Consider the following 16947-nt stretch of genomic DNA (forward strand, 5'->3'; position numbering starts at 1 on the left):
ATCTCAGGCGTTGGAAGGAAAGGGATCACATGTTTGATGGGTGAGATAATGGCCCGCTACGTGCTTGTGGAGGTGAGAACGCAGAGAAGGCTGCATTTTAAATCCGAGCGCCGCGCTCTACCAGATTGCTAACATCTGTTCTTGTTAAATTGCAACGGGCTTTTATTGATCTTGCGCAGGGTAGCATTCCTGGACAATTTACTGCAAGTCGAGATGGTGTAAAAGAGAGCGGCAGTGAAAGCAAGCTGGTTCAGGTGGTTAAGGCGCACGGCTCTTTTATTTTATTTTTTTGTTCAAGTTTTTTTTCAAATTCTCAAGTGGCACATGTGCGGGGAATTCGAATGAAATTGGACACCGCGCTCTCATGGAAATAGGTTGTCCGAGCGCTCGGCTTTGATTTAAGGGAGGTTACTAGGAGGCGAAATTGGCTGCAGTGGGACGGGTGACCACAGTAAATGTTGCTTGACCTCCGGAAATGATTTAGTTCTACGTCCCATAATCCCCTGCACAAATGAATTATTGAATTCAAATAAGAATCACTCATTTAAAAACAGAAAAAGAAAAAGGAACCCTTAACCTTACCATAACCAAAGTTTAAACCATCCATCTTAAATTTTTTTTTTTTGATCTTTTTCAGCTTTATTGGACAGTATATAGTATAGAGAGACAGGAAGAATGGGAGCGAGAGAGAGGGGAAGACATGCGACAAAGGTCAGATGGTCGGACTCGAACCGCCAACATCGTGGCTCGCAATGAGCATGCGGTCAGTGCTCTACAGGCTGCGCCACCGAGACACCCTTAAATTTTTCTGTGGACAATTGTTCTTCCAAGTTAGCAAGGATAATATTCAATTTAGATTCTATGCTCAAGTTTTATATCTGGATCCATTTGGAAAACATTGTTTTGTGGTGAGAGGTGAATTTCTATGTGCGGGTCAGTACTGTGGAGGGAACAATGTCTTGCCTTGAAATGATATTTCATGTTTCTTCAACACGGAGATGATGAAAAGTAACAATGGGGATTGTGTATCATAATAATTTCAGAACAGTTCCCCTTTCAATTCCCCTGTCAGTTCAATCCCCCAAGACCAAAGTTTAAAAAAAATGATCATCTTGGTGAAAAAATACATTCTAACTACAATAGATCTGCCTCTGCTTTGAGGTTTTCAAAGTCACTCTAAGCAATACCCTGGGAGGTAAATACAGGCGTATGCTGTTCATGAGCGCCTCTTTCCCACAAACACTTCACAGGCTTGATCTGTATGCTGCCAAACTTCTGACTGAATTAATGAATTTGGTTTATCTTCAGTAATCTGTGCTTTCTAATGTAGCCTTGTGTGTATACTATAACTATAGTTTTCCTTTTCCCATTTTCATCTCTCTCTCTCTCTCTCTCTCTCTCTCTCTCTCTCTCTCAAATATGCCCCTGAGTATTGCCTCAGAATTTATATAATTTTGCAATACCCCCAGGGGTGCCCGAGAGGGGGGGAGGATGAGCACCCCAACTGGACGGATATACAGGCAACGACCCAAGCTAACGGAATATCGACTATGAGTGCAGAATGTGTATGTAGCAAAGTCTGCAAAAACCCGCATGGCCTGAAGATTCACCAGGCCAAAATGAAATGCTTGAGGGTGGAGCAGGTGGTACAGCGCACAGGACCAGTTCCTGGTGAGACGCAGGAGGAGCCAGGCCCGGAGTCACCCCACAGTGCCCGGAACCTTCAAGTTCCACAGGCTTCACCCCAATGCAAATCAGAACATCGGCGGGTCAAGTGGCTTGCAGCCAGCAAGGAGAGTGAGTGGCGCCAGTTTGACGAGGATGTGGACGGGGTCCTTGAAGCCACTGCCAGGAGTGATGCCGACCAATGGCTCCGGTCAATGTCAATGATCATTATTAACATCGCTGCTGAAAGGTTTGGCACAAAGGAGAAACGTGTGCCCAGGAACTCTGGTGGGCCAAACCGACGGCAGTCAAGGATCAGCCAACTAAGGCAGGAGTTGAGGTCTCTTAGGCGGCAGTTCAAGGAGGCAAGGGAGGAGGACAAGGCAGCATTGGCAGAGCTCCGTAACATCATGAGGAAGAAGCTCATGACCCTCCGCAGAGCAGAATGGCATAGGAGGAGGGGGAGAGAGAGGGCCAGGAACCCCTTTGGATTCACCAAACAACTGCTTGGGCAGAAACACAGCGGCCACCTGGAATGTTCCAAAGAGGAGATCGACCACTATCTCCGCAACACCTACAGCGACAACGCAAGGGAGCAAGATCTGGGGAACTACAGGGCCTTGATAACACCACCAGAGCCCACTTCTGAATTCAATAACAAGGAGCCCACCTTGAAGCAGGTTCAGGAGATTGTCAGATCTGCCAGAACCAGCTCAGCTCCTGGCCCAAGTGGAGTGCCTTACATGGTCTACAAGAGGTGTCCTAGGCTCTTGCATCGACTATGGAGGATCCTCAAGGTGATCTGGAGGAGGGGGAAGGTAGCCCAGCAGTGGAGATTCGCTGAGGGTGTGTGGATTCCAAAGGAAGAGAACTCAAGCAACATCGAGCAGTTCAGGACCATCTCACTCCTCAGTGTTGAAGGCAAGGTATTCTTCAGTATCGTTGCCCGACGCCTGACTGAGTACCTCCTGAAGAACTCCTACATCGACACCTCAGTGCAGAAGGGGGGAATCCCAAAGGTGCCAGGGTGCATCGAGCACACAGGGGTTGTCACACAGCTGATCAGAGAGGCTGCCAGGGAAGTTCAAGGCCTGGATTTACCAACACGGCATCCTTCCACGACTCCTCTGGCCCTTGCTGGTATACAAGGTCCCACTGACTATGGTTGAGGGCTACGAAAAGGAAGATCAGCCACTTTCTCCGTAGGTGGCTGGGCCTACCACGAAGCCTGAGCAGTATCGCCTTGTACGGGCATAACAACAAGCTACGGCTCCCCTTCAGCAGTCTGACCGAGGAGTTCATGGTCACTCGTGCAAGAGAGGTGCTGCAATACAGAGACTCCACCGACACCAAAGTCTCGACAGCCGGCATAGAAGTGAGGACTGGGAGGAAGTGGGGGGCGCAGGATGCGGTCGACCAGGCCGAGTCCCGGCTGCGGCACAGCTTGTTGGTGGGATCAGTGGCGTCTGGACGGGCAGGGCTTGGTAGCGTTCCAACAACTCGCTATGATAAAGCATGAGGCAAGGAAAGACGTCAGCTGGTCCAGGAGGAGGTGCGATCAGGGGTTGAGGAGGTGCGCTCCAGTAGGATGGTGGGGATGCGGCAGCAGGGCGCGTGGACCAGATGGGAGCAGGCAATGGTCCAAAATGGTCTCTTGGGCAGAGCTCTGGAAGGCCGAGCCACTCCGCATCAAGTTCCTGATTCAATCGGTGTACGATGTCCTCCCCAGCCCATCCAACCTCTTCTGCTGGGGTATGGTGGAAACACCGGCATGCCCACTGTGCCAGAGAAGAGGATCACTGGAGCACATCCTCAGCTGTTGCCCAAAGGCCCTGGGAGAGGGGCGCTACCGCTGGCGTCACGACCAGGTGCTTAAAGTGATAGCAGATGTCATCTGCAATGGGATCACCCAGAGCAAACAGCACCGCCCAGCAAAGCAGGCCATCACATTTGTCAAGGCGGGGGAGAAGCCGCAGCCTCAGCCAAGAGTGTTAGCTGGGCTGCTCATCACTGCACGAGACTGGCAGCTCAAGGTCGACCTGGGGAAGCAGCTCAAGTTCCCAGACACCATCGCAGTGACCACGCTCAGGCCAGACATGGTCCTGATGTCTGAAACAGCAAGACGGGTGGTCCTGCTGGAGCTGACTGTTCCCTGGGAAGACCGGATGGAGGAGGCCTTCGAAAGAAAGAGGGCAAAGTATGAGGAGCTGGTAGGCGAGTGCCGGAGGCAAGGGTGGCGGGCACAATGTCTGCCAATTGAGGTGGGTTGCAGAGGCTTCGTAGGCCAGTCCCTCTACAGGGCCCTCAAGCTCCTTGGAATCACCGGGCTGCACAGCAGAAAAGCCATCAAGAACACCACAGAGGCCACAGAGAGGGCCTCGAGATGGCTGTGGATCAAGAGGGGCGATCCGTGGGCAACATAGGCTACTTGGACACGAGTTGGGGCCTGATCAACCCTGGCTGGGTCGCCTGGGTGCGGGTGTATGATTGTTGAAAGACCCGAAACACCCAATGACCCCAGGTAACATCACTGATGATGTGTCCAAGTGCATCGCAAGATGTGTGAAATAACTGCAGCAATTATTTATTCACACATGTTTATTATGCATACAGTGAAATTGCCCGTGCTAATTAAACTCTAACAGAGTCTAATAGGGATCATATTTAGTCTGGAAGAGTTCCTTTAACTCTGAATAGTTTACAGTGTACAAGCACACAAGCTCGCCCAAAAACACACAAGCAGACACACACACTCACTCTCTCTCCCTCTCACATACACTCTCACTCTCTCTCACACACTCGCATTCCAGGAAAGGGGGGGAAGGAAAGGAGGATCAGAGGAGAGATAAACGCCATAATAAATCACGTCAATCAGTCATGCCGCCAATGCCAATTCCCTCATCTTGAAAAAAGGGCTGTTTTCATTCCGCGGACCCATGGAAACCTATGCCCACTCGGGATCATTTTTACCCCCTTCAGCTAGGAAACACTTGTTTCCTCTCTCCCTCAAAGGTTGAATGTGCAGGGGCAGGCTTCCTAGGAAACCATCACCCATTATACCCTCCGCCACCTCTACAAGTATGAGTGCTGTGAGACTCCATTCCGCATGTTATTCTAAGGACACACCTCATCCCCAGCATCAAATAAAAAGCCAGCGGCCATGCCAAACTAAACGCTGTTCAGATATCCTTAATCCTTGCGGTTGCCAAAGCACACTGCCGATGGATAAAGAGGGCAGGGCATGGGGTCGTCCCACCAATAAAACAATATTATCGCAAGCAAAGTTTTCCAAACATTTCTCTAGAGGAAAAAAGCTCATCTTTGCATAACAGCACGGTGAGAAACTAGGGTAAATTTTGCAGATGGGTGTAAGTCATGGGCTTGTCATATTTACTCATGTACTGTTTGTCCCGTCTACATGGGAATGGCATGTACAGTAAAGTGAGGCCTTATTATTGGGTAACAGTACGAGCAGAGAGTGTGGGGGATAAACTAGCATGTGTTGGAGGCGACATTAGCTCAGGAGGTATGAGCGGTTGTCAGTCGAAGTCTGGGTGTGTCGAAGTGTCCCTGAGCAAGCCACCTAACCCCCAATTGCTCCTGAAGAGCTGGTTGGTACCTTGCTTGGCAATCAGTTGCTGTTGGTGTCTGTGTGAATGGGTGAATGAGAGGCATCAATCTTAAAGCATTTTGGATAATATATCGATATAAATGCAGCAAATGCCATTTTCCATTATGATTCTTCAATATTGGAAAATAATCCAAACCAGGCTTTATTATTACATTGCATTATTGGCATTTGGCAGACACTCTTATCCAGAGGGACATACTGTTGATTAGACTAAGCAGGAGACAATCCTCCCCTGGAGCAATGCAGGGTTAAGGCCTTGCTCAAGATCCTTGTGTGGATCTTATGGTGGCTAGACAATACATTACATTACATTGTGGGGCGACATGGCTCAGGCAGTAAGAGCAGTCGTCTGGCAGTCAGAGGGTTGCCGGTTCGATCCCCTGCCCGGGCTGTGTCAAAGTGTCCCTGAGCAAGACACCTAACCCCAAAATGCTCCTGACGAGCTGGTCGGTGCCTTGCATGGCTGCCAATCGCCGTCGGTGAGTGTGTGTGAGTGTGTGAGTGTGTGTATGAACGGGTGAATGAGAAGCATCAATTGTACAGTGCTTTGGATAAAGGCGCTGTATAAATGCCAACCTACATTACATTACATTATTGGAATTTGGCAGACGTACAGTTGATTAGCAGGAGACAATCCTCCCCTGGAGCAATGCAGGGTTAAGGGCTTTCCTAAAGGGGCCCAACGGCTGTGCGGATCTTCTTGTGGCTACACCGGGATTACACCAATTCGAACCATGCACCGACCTTGTCATTTACCTTAACCACTACACTACAGGCCGCCCTACCACCTACCTTGCTGGTCACAGTCATGTACCTTAACCACTAGGCTACAGGCTGCCCTATATTAACTATATTACATTAATTAGTGTCAAAACACATGATAAAGGGCAGAGATTGGCTTATGTTCACAATCCTAATGTTCACTCATTTCCCTTATGGACAATATCCAACCTCATTTGTTGCCATGAAGATTATTGATGCAGGCTGTCTGTACTTCCCCAACCCTCTGACACCCTGGCATTTTATGAAATCATCCATTTATTTTGACAATGATTCTGTTTTTGTTCAAATTTCCAATTGAAACAGTTTCTGCAATGGGTAATCAGATGGATATTCTCCAACAACTTGCCACCCAGCTGACGTTTGGCAATTCAATCTGTTTTAAAATACTATTTTTGTTTTTATTAGATCCCGATGTCTCCCAATTTTGAATGCACAACTTGTACGCACATGCTCTTCCCTGCAGCTGCCTGTATCAAAACTGGCGAATCAAAACCTGACAAACAAATGATTTCCTCCGAAATGTGACATCAAACTGCTGTGCTAAAGGAGGGCGCCTCATGTGCATTTTCTGCAGGTGGACTGTAGGAGGCATGGTCATCATGGAAACCCTGATCGATCCATACCCTGGGGTACATGCCAGGGTATTTGTGGGGCCACTGGCATGCTCAGGGTTTGGCAGCACCCACATGCAAGAACTAAGTTACCCAGCATCCCTTATACAACTAAATATATAGTATATATGAATGGGACTAGATACTTAGCTCAGTGGGACATTTTAAAAAAAGGAAACCATTTACTCTGCCTGTTCTGTACATGCCCAAACAACCAGACAATGAACTTTGGCTTTGCAGTCCTCAGAATTCAACACAAAAAAAACACAAACCCCATAATGTCAGCCAGCTTAGCCCTATCTAATCCTCCTGGAAGGATGTTCCTTTTAATTAATGGGGAAAACGATTAATGTTTGCATTGCAGCAGATTGCCGTGATGAATGGGTGCACAGAGGTAACGGGGAGATGAGACACTCTGTCTAAATCAAAAAGACTGGGGTGGTGGTGGGGAGGGGGGTTCCAATCCATTTAAAAAAGATAAATACATAAAAACGTATATACTTGTAGCTGACGGAGGCTAATGAACCTCCTCTGCCTGGCTCCTTTCAGGTTGTTGTCAGAGAAAGTTTTATGACCCACACCAGAAAAAAAGTTTCATAATTTTGCGTTCTGTTCTGGTCTAGCTGATTTACGTGTGTGTTGCCACCCACCCTCCTGAACACAGCCCTAAGGAGGGGGTGGGGGAGGAGGAGGAGGAGTAGGAGGAGGGATGAATCAGAGGCTGAAGACCGGATTCTGTTATGTGAGAGAAGCGCACATTTGGACGAAGCAAATGGGCTGTAAAATCAGAGAGCAGGGATGCGAGACGTGCCAACCCTTCAATATCCGCCGCCAAATCTACACGCTATTGCGCCAACCTTGCTTTAGCACGCAGCATGCTACGAGCAGTTTCAATTTTTTCCCCCCTTTGCCACAATAGTTTTGTACAGTTATAACACCAGAGCGCTAGTAAACAAATTAAGTTGGCGAGAAAACAGGCGAGGCTCCTGAGGCTGGCTGATTCCCACCCTACAATGTCTTGATGACTACTGTCCATAAAAAAACAATACTTTGGAGCCCAGTCTGTCGACTTCCTGTTCTGCGGAGCTGACTAGGACAGAGACATGTCTGTGTGTCCGTGGCAGGTAGAGGGCAGGCCTTGGCACCAAAAGACTGCCACTGGGTCAGTTTTGGCAACTTTTTCCCCATGGAAAGCATGCTCAGTTGCATATTATGATTTACAGATTTATCATACTGTATACAAATGTCTGTCTCACTGGTGATCCAAAACGTCGCAGCCCGTCTGGTATTCAATGTTCCCAGACATTCACCTGTCACCCCCCTGCTCAGCAACCTCCACTGGCTGCCTGTTATGGCTCGCATCAAATTTTAAACTTTGGTGCTCACGTACTAGGCAGTTAAGGGATCAGCCCCCATAAGTATTCAATCACTTATCAAGATGTATACACCAGCAAAACCCCTCCATTCCGCTACTTTGGGATGCCTGGCACCTCCCCCTCGCCTCACCTGCACTTCTCGGTCACGACTGCTGTCTCTTCTAGCCCTACGGTGGTGGAATGACAGCAGAACAGCAGAATCTTTGACCACATTCAAACGCAGACTGAAGACTCATCTGTTCAGGCTGCACCTTTCTCCCCCTACCTCACCCTCATAGCCTTCTATATTTATATATATAGTTATATATAGATATTCTTGTATTGTATTAGATATTGTATTGTTGTACTTGGGGTATTATAGCTGCCAACTGTGGTATGCTAGTTTGGAAGTTGATGTATTCTTCAAGGGTTCCGATTGTATCTGTATGGTCATGCTAGGAACTGTACTGTCCTCTAGGGTCCTCTTCACACTTGTTCCAGTGTTTGAACTGCACTTTGTTGTATGTTGCTCTAGATAAGAGCGTCTGCTAAATGCTTTGTAATGTAATGTAATGTAATGGTGGATAGTCAACTATAGAACTCACTAACCAGCCACTGTTATATGAACTGTGGTGTTACAGCAAAAGCACAAAAGACTGCAGACCAACCGGTGACTGTTTTCTCAAGAATGTAACTGGTGCCTGCTCAAAATTTGCTTGATGTTGCCAAATTGGCATAGCTGGCTGGGTTTCCAGTGAGGCTCAGCCAAGGTACATTTTTCCTTACCTGTAAATGGCGAGCTTGTGCTTTGAGAGAAATGCAGCCACTCCCTTTTCTTCAGAATCTGTTGGGACAAACAGCGGTTAATGAATAAGCCTGGGAAACATCCGTTGACACACCCAGAGCCCTAACCCAACCCCTGACGGGGTATTGATCAGTCACTTTCTCTAGAACCTAAGCCATGCCTTAGTTTTTACGCCAAAGGCAATTTATACCATCTTCCTTGTGAGTTAACGTGGAATTCCTGAGAATAATCAGAGAAGGTGGGTGGTTTCCACTTGCCTGAAGATTGAACTACATTTCCAATGAGCCTGCAGGATCGGCAGGAAGTGCTTTATTGGAAAGGTGCAAAGTAGGTAATGGAAACCCTGTGGCATTTCAGCTAAGACAATGGGAGAGGAGTCACAGGAAGTGAACTTGCCACAGGTGGATGAAGGCAATGATCCTGCTCTGACCACAGTGAACACAATCGAAGAATAGTCCCGTGGGACTGGCTTGTGCATGAGTCACATGCTAAGATTAGTGTGAATCACTCTGGATAATTATCACCTGCTTTTACCAGTCAGGCACTATGCAAAAAAACCCACCCACAAGCAGCAGCAGTAACTCTTACACACCTAAAAGGAACAGTGAGAACCAATCAATCCTGATGCCAGGATGGCTGCTATTAAACTGGCTTCCTCGGGCCTGAATTCATTATCAAGTATCTGCTGAAGTTTACATTTTTTCAGCTCATTTGAACACCTCCTCCACCCCTCCTCTCATCCCCAAGTCACATGACCCAAATTTCAATCTGTGTTCATAACATTAATTATACTTACATGAGAAATTCAAACCATTTACCGGTGGTATTGATACATTCCTTACTGAGGAACAATGATAATATTTGACTTGTTAGTCATTTCCTGTAGGACAATATCAGCGGGGGGTGTCAATAGATGACATGTCCTTGTTAATGGTTTGAGGACAGATTTGCTATAGACAGAATTATAAGATAACAGTGTGGAATTTAGGGTAGAGGCCGTGGATAATGGTTGAGGGTTCAAGGAGCTATGAGCTTCATTTGTCACTGTTAAAGTGATTAAGCTGCTTAAATCATGAGTCTTTCAAGGGACACCATTTAGAGAAATTTCTGTACTGTAAATGACTGACTTCCCATAATTCAAATAGAAGAAGATGGAAAAGTTTTTACTTCAGAAAAGAATGCCAAGGTCACAGTTTTTCATAATACATCTCCCCAATGCAGTAAAATGATTACACAAGTATTTTCCTCACAGTACAGACTGTGGATAAATACACACTTGGATGTAGACAGAAAATGTTGCTTACTTCACAAATTTCTCATCCACTGCACTCAACGGTAGGCAAGTAAGCAGTTTCAGACATGAAGTCACCCTATTGTATATGCCATAGACTGTGATGGCACTTATATAGCTATATATAGATATTGTTGTGTTTTGTATTAGCTATTGTATTGTTGTATTCTGGGTATTCTAGCTGCCAACCGTGGTATGCTAGTTTGTAAGTTGATGTATTCAAGGGTTCCAATTGTATCTGTATGGTCATGCTAGGACTCGTACTGTCCTCTAGGGTCCTCTTCACACGTGTTCCTATGTTCAATCTGCACTTCATTGTAAGTTGCTCTGGATAAGAGCAACTGCTAAATGCCTCGTAATGTAATGCAATATATTGCCATTTGGCATTGGAATTTGAATTATGGAAGGGAAAAGTGCCTCCTGCTGGCCTGACCATGTGACTTCCCGCCTTTTTAAGTTGACATCTTGTTCTCACAAGATACGGATCTTGTTCTCAAAACGAGTTCTGTAAAATATGGTCAGTCCAGCCCTTTCCTATCCTCTGGTACCACACAGACTTTGGGATTACATGACAAGTTTGCATTACAAAAAAAATGACGTGGATATATAATTGGACATCCTCAAAGACATGGATGCATGAAAGAATGGGGGCACGTCTGGTGGAAAATGACATGTTTAAAACAGGAACATGGGATGGACGGAAGAACAGGGCTGGGTGGATCAGCCGCAGCAGAGACATCTCATCCAGCCAGGGCAGGGTCGAGGCCGGACTATTTCTGGCAGGATGGCTGGGATGAATGACATGTATAGGATGGGCCTCATTTGTCAGGATGATCTGCAGCCATCAATAATTACGGTTTCCTCTTGCGGTTCATGAGGTTGGGTCATTCTCACTGAGGCACTCCATATAACGGTGAGATGAACGAACCCTGGGACCCTCAAGTATCAGATAATAATCATAATAATAATAATAATAATAATAATAAGAGGTAAGAGCAGGCATCTGGTAGTTGGAGAGTTGCCGGTGCCAGGCTGGGTGTGTTGATGTGTCCCTCAGCAAGACACCTAATAATTGCTCCTGATGAACTGATTGTTGCCTTGCATGGCAGCCTCTCGCCATTGGCGTGTGATATAGGGTTAATGCAGTCCATAATATGTTGTCTGAGCTGCCTGCTGAATGCAGAAATGCAATGCAATCTGAAGCACACTCCAAACAGAGCAGGACAGCGTGTCAGTACAGAGAGAGGCTGCTGAACTTCACCTGCAATTTGTGGCCCCGCTCGTGAGTTCAGAGGCCTGCCGGAAATGACAGGCTGGTATCCCTGGGTTACACGCAGGCACTGGGGCGGGGGGCTTGTCCTGTGCATGGAAGTTTCCAGAGCTCCGGAAGTCCGTGCTCTGTGTAGATCCTGTGTGTTTATCACCAGGCTGCATATGTTGGGAAAGGCATGGACAGCTTCTTCCCTTCTGAAACGAGCGGGATAGTAACTGTCACCAAGACGATACCCAGGCTTGTCAGAAGCAGTGTGAGAATGTGAGTATGCACCGATAGTGGGGGGACGCCTGTCTCCCCCATTGTGAGGGATTAGGGGATACTGGGGCAAGAGGGTGAGCGTCTCCTAATGTTTTTCCAGCCAGCAAAGCCGGTGACCCCACATCAAAAGGAACAGTTTTTGGCAGAGCTAAGCTCAGTCATGGGAGAGGGCATATCGCCTCCCTCATGTCCCTCTCCCTAAACAAACCCCCCTCCCGATGCTACTGTTTGTAAAGGGATTGGTCCAAATCTCGTCGAGAGAGAGAGCCAAATGCAGTCTTTCAAACATGCCTCCTATCTCCCCCAGAATGAGGGCTGAACAGAGCACTATAACCAGGAATATTCACTAATGCGTGTTAGTGTGCAGATGTGTGTGTTTGTGCGGGTGTGTGAATGAATATCCAGACTGCTAAAATGCATACCATTGTATAAATAATAATGGAATTATAAATAAATAAATACATGTTAATGATAGAAAAGCATATTACATGAATAAATGTTAATTATAGAAACGTATATAAAAGAAATGTGGATGATCGGGGCTTTGAGTCACTTGGTATTAAAAAATGTAAATAAGTGAGCAGGTGCCTGACAATAGAACACTCTGAAGTACAGAAATTCTTGCTTTCTGTTGCTTAGGTCCCATTAGGAACCTCACAGAATGTATATATAGAACATCAAGATCAAGCATATCAAGATATACAGTATATCATGTTATATAGTGTGCACTTTTTCATGTGTATGTCTGTTTTGTTGGATTGTTAATATTTTTATATTTTGTAATGCAGCAGACCCCATGTCCAAGTCTAATAATAAAGAAATACAGCTTACCTTGTAAGTTATTAAACACATCATCATGTACATAAGATGTTTGGGATAGTTCATGCTGTGCCAAACAGGAAGGTATCTATTGGTAGTTTTCATTCCTGTAATCTTCGACATTTCATTCATTATGTACAGGTAGTTAATTAGCATGGCACGAGAGTGTGACCAGCTTGATGAATTGTCAGTGTGGCTCAGCTCCCAAGTTTACGAACAACTGTTTGTTTGGGATAGCCTCAAGCAGTGCCACGTGTGTAGATTAAACACCTCTGGAAGTGCTAATTCCATTCAACACAGCTTTATCTATTTAGAGTATATGTATTTACTTATTTGGTAAGGAGCCACTCTTCTCCAGAATGGATGCCGTGACATGCTGGAGCTATTCATATAAGAAGGCAAGGCATTATTTATATAGTACATTTCTTATACAAAGAAAATTCAAAGTACTTTACATAGGCATAGACGGCAGAAAAAAGCAGAAAAATATAGTCTTAAACATGACATAAAATAAGTACATTTTCATTAAATGAGTATTACAGTACAGCATTAAAAACACAGTGCCTTAAGATTATCCTTGGGAGCTGCGCAGTCACCTTAAATCATTGCAAGACCCAGTCATTTATTTTTGTCCCCTGCACGAGACATTAATCTCCATCATAATCTCAAGAACCATATATTCTACTGCGCTGAAATTTGCACTGCTCGGGACATTCAATAAGAATAACATTTCTGAATGCATTTGTCATCTAGGGCACTTGTGTTATGTCAAAAAATTAAAATACCTTTTTTTCCCTCTTATTTTCTGCCAGGTCTCAGGAGGAAAAGTGAACATCAATCTTATCCTAATTGTGATCTACAAAAGTAGTTTCCATGTGAGGAGCATGATGTAATTCATACGGGGGCTGAATTTACCTCAGATTAAAACGCTCTGAGAGACTGACAGTAATCACAAAGCGCTACCTTGCAGTATAGACACTGCTTAAGGATGTAGTAATTAGATTCTAGATACTTCCATGGCCTCCCACTGCGCTTGAGAGCGGTTTGAATGACACCGTGGAGGCAGATGGGGTAGGAGGAATGTTCCCAGCTTCAATTTGAGAGAAGAAATGCAATAAATAAATACACACATAAATAAATAAATAAATAAATAAATAAATAAATAAAGTTTCAACATCCTTGCTGCATTCTCCATTCTCCGGTTACCCTGTCTCCCATAGAGGTTTTGGAAAGGAATGCACACCGGTGTCAAAACTAGTGAATTCTGCATGTTCTGGGGCTCCAGTATTCCCAGAATTCAATTCTCAAATGACACACACATACACAATCTACAGTGGGCTCCAGAATTAATGGCACCTTTCATAAAAAGGCTGCATATTATAAACAACATGGATAATGCTCTACATATATTTTATGTTCAAGTATACGCTACAACTGTATGCTTTTATTTCAATACATTTACTCTCATGTTTCAGGGTTGTTTATTTCATAATCAAATTTTTTCTGAAAACCCCAAACAATTATTGTATATAAAACCAAAGTGAAATTGGCAATACAATTTTACTTAATTTAGATAATCTCAGTATCTTCACTAGAGTATAAAAATGAGATAACAAGCATGCAAAATCCCTTTGTCATCCATCAGCACAACCCTTACTGAGCGCAATAAACAAACCACGAGTTTGCCAAACCTCATTGGAATTGTGACTAGAAGAGAGTGCTATGGTCAGATGAGACCAAAATTGGAGATGCACCTAATACAGTACCTAAGACAGTACCACTGCCATATTTGACAGTACAGTACATTGTTTTGGAGATGATTAGCACTATTTAAGGTCAATGCCATAATTAATTCAAGAAAATACCAGGAAATCTTGGCAGAAAATCTGGTTGCCTCTGCTTGGATTCTGAGACTTGGTCATAGGTATGTTTTCCAGCAGGACAATGACTTCAAAGATACATCAAAAACCACACAGAAATGATAAAGTAAAATCAACAACCATGTTCTGCAATGGCCATCTCAGTCTCCAGATTTAAATCCCATGAAAAACCTGTGGTCTTACTGAAGAAGGGGTATCCCAAGGATATCAATGATTCTGAAAGGTTTAGCATGTAATGGTCAAACATCCTTGAGAAATGTATTCTCTAACCTTATCAAAATTGGAGGAAAATACTCATGGCTGTCATCTTTGCCAGTGGTGTTTGCACAAAGTATTAAACTAGGGGTGCCAATAATTGTAGAACCAGAACATTTTTTATTTGAAAAACATAGGACTTTGTTTGATTCCATTGTATAAAGCACACTGCTTTACACATGTTGGAAAATAAAACTTTGTGTATATTTTTCAAGGGTGCCAATCATTTTTGAGCCCACTGTAAATGCCCCCATGTCCCAAAGCAGCATATTTTCATTAAAACAAAAGTATTTATACTTTGTTACTGACGTCCCTAGACTCTGAGAACAACTGTGTACGTTTAATTCGAATACTTCACAAGACAAGCCATTAATCAAAGAGACAGGCATATTTCTGCTTATTAAAAGTCTCAGATTTCATTATATTTATAGCTTGAAAAATAGAAATTCTCATATTTCTCTGTCTCCCCCACACTTTCTCTTTTTCATTCTCTGTCTTTCCTCTGCTCATTTATCCCTCTCACTGCCCCCTCCCTTGTTCTCTTTTGCCACTCTTAGTCTCTCTCTCTCTCTCTCTCTGGCATGGACTACCATAGCCTAAAATGTGCCTTTTGATTTAGGGTAAAATGTTCAGCCCTAAATCAACTGGTATAAAGAGTACATTTTCATCTGACATGTTTGATCCCTGTTGAACATTTTGCTGTGTACAGTCAAAATGGTGAAGGGTTAGAGTGTTTTGCATTTGCACTTTCATTCTCTCCTTGCCACTTTCCTTGTTCTCTCTCATTCTCTCTCTCTCTCTGTCTCTTTCTCCCTGCTTGTGAGAGTTTGTTTTTAGTTGTCGTGTGCATTTTTAAAATTTCCTACAATCTCTGAAAATTTCCCCAATAAAGGGGTTTTAAAAATCAAATTCTCTCTCTCTCTCTCTCTCTCTCTCTCTCTCTCTCTCTCTCTCTCTCTCTCTCTCTCTCTCTCTCTCTCTCTCTCTCTCTCTCTCTCTCTCTCTCTCTCTCTCGCCGACCGATATCCAGGTCAATCAGCGATGCATCCTCAGCCGCAGGGGCCGCAGAAGCCCTCGCGTTTGAACTTTTTTTTCTCATGACTCACTCTCTCACACCTCTCGCCCCCCTACGAAGCCCGCTCACCCGGCACCAGAGGACAAAGGCCGGCTTCGTCAGCACTATCCCGCCCCGAGAGCGGGTCTTAATTACCCCCGCGTGCCCGCTCGTTATCTGGATGAAGAATGAGAGCTCTTCATCAGCAGGGCAAAACAGAGATAACATTTACAAATGGTTCACGTTGTCCGGGTGCTCGATGGACGCGTAACGTCGGGGTTTGAAGACCTCCCGCTCCGCCGCTTTCCGCGGCGGCTTGCTCTCGACTCCGCTTTTTAAAAACCTCATTAAAGTTAACTCATATACAGTTAGATGCTTATACTCCTCGGTGAACTTCTTGTAAACTCACGAATCAACAGTCTGGAGTAGTGTTACGGTTATGTTACCGGAAAGGGCGTTTATTCATATACTTCATTGCGCACTGCCGCATGACTTTTTTGCAATGCAATTAACCTGAATTATGGTGAATGTGAACCTATATAAATGTATGTAAATTGATCATATTTAAGGTGTAGGCAGTTGCAATTATCTGCCAAGCAAATGAGCACAATAAAGACAGCATGAACACAGAAGAATATAGATAACATTTCATGATTATTTTCCTGAAACTTTGATCTTATGTAACATTATGTAAGAACTGGAGTCTGCTGCAAATTATTGTTGGCTTGCGAGATATTGTTCCATCTTCAAGGAACGATGTGACAGACACCATTCATGTGAAACCAATCAGCCTGTGTTTTTGCTTCTATTTTTATTTGGAGAACAAATATGGGACAAATTTTGGGCTAAATGTATACGAACAATCTCTGGAATGTATCTCTGTACTATAATCTTTTTGAACTCCTGCAAGAGAGATTTTGTGCTGGGATATAGATTGTAGATTTGGTTCGTAGTCGTCATCAAGCATTGTGATTATTGGGTCATGAGGTACTGTATTACCATATCAATCAGGTCAGGGCTAAATGTATACAAACTGAAGGCATTGTGTACTGAAGGCATTGTATACATTTGATGAAAATACATTTCAGAAATCTCCTCCTGAGACCTGGCATAAAAAGTGTTTCAAAGTTTATTTTGACACTATATACAGGGGCTGATCCCTTAACTGCCTGGTACGCGAGCACCAAAGTTTTAAGTTTGATGCGAGCCATAACAGGTAGCCAGTGGAGGTTGCTGAGCAAGGGGGTGGCATGTGAATATCTGG

General features: G+C 44.7%; 1 pseudogene; it reads left to right on the forward strand.

The window, feature by feature from the left end:
• Positions 1-1526: 1526 nt before the first annotated feature.
• LOC133134453 (uncharacterized) lies at positions 1527-4115 on the forward strand (annotated as a pseudogene).
• The last annotated feature ends 12832 nt before the right edge of the window (positions 4116-16947 follow it).

Source organism: Conger conger, chromosome 8, assembly GCF_963514075.1.
Source record: "Conger conger chromosome 8, fConCon1.1, whole genome shotgun sequence".
NCBI classification, from domain to species: Eukaryota; Metazoa; Chordata; class Actinopteri; order Anguilliformes; family Congridae; genus Conger; species Conger conger.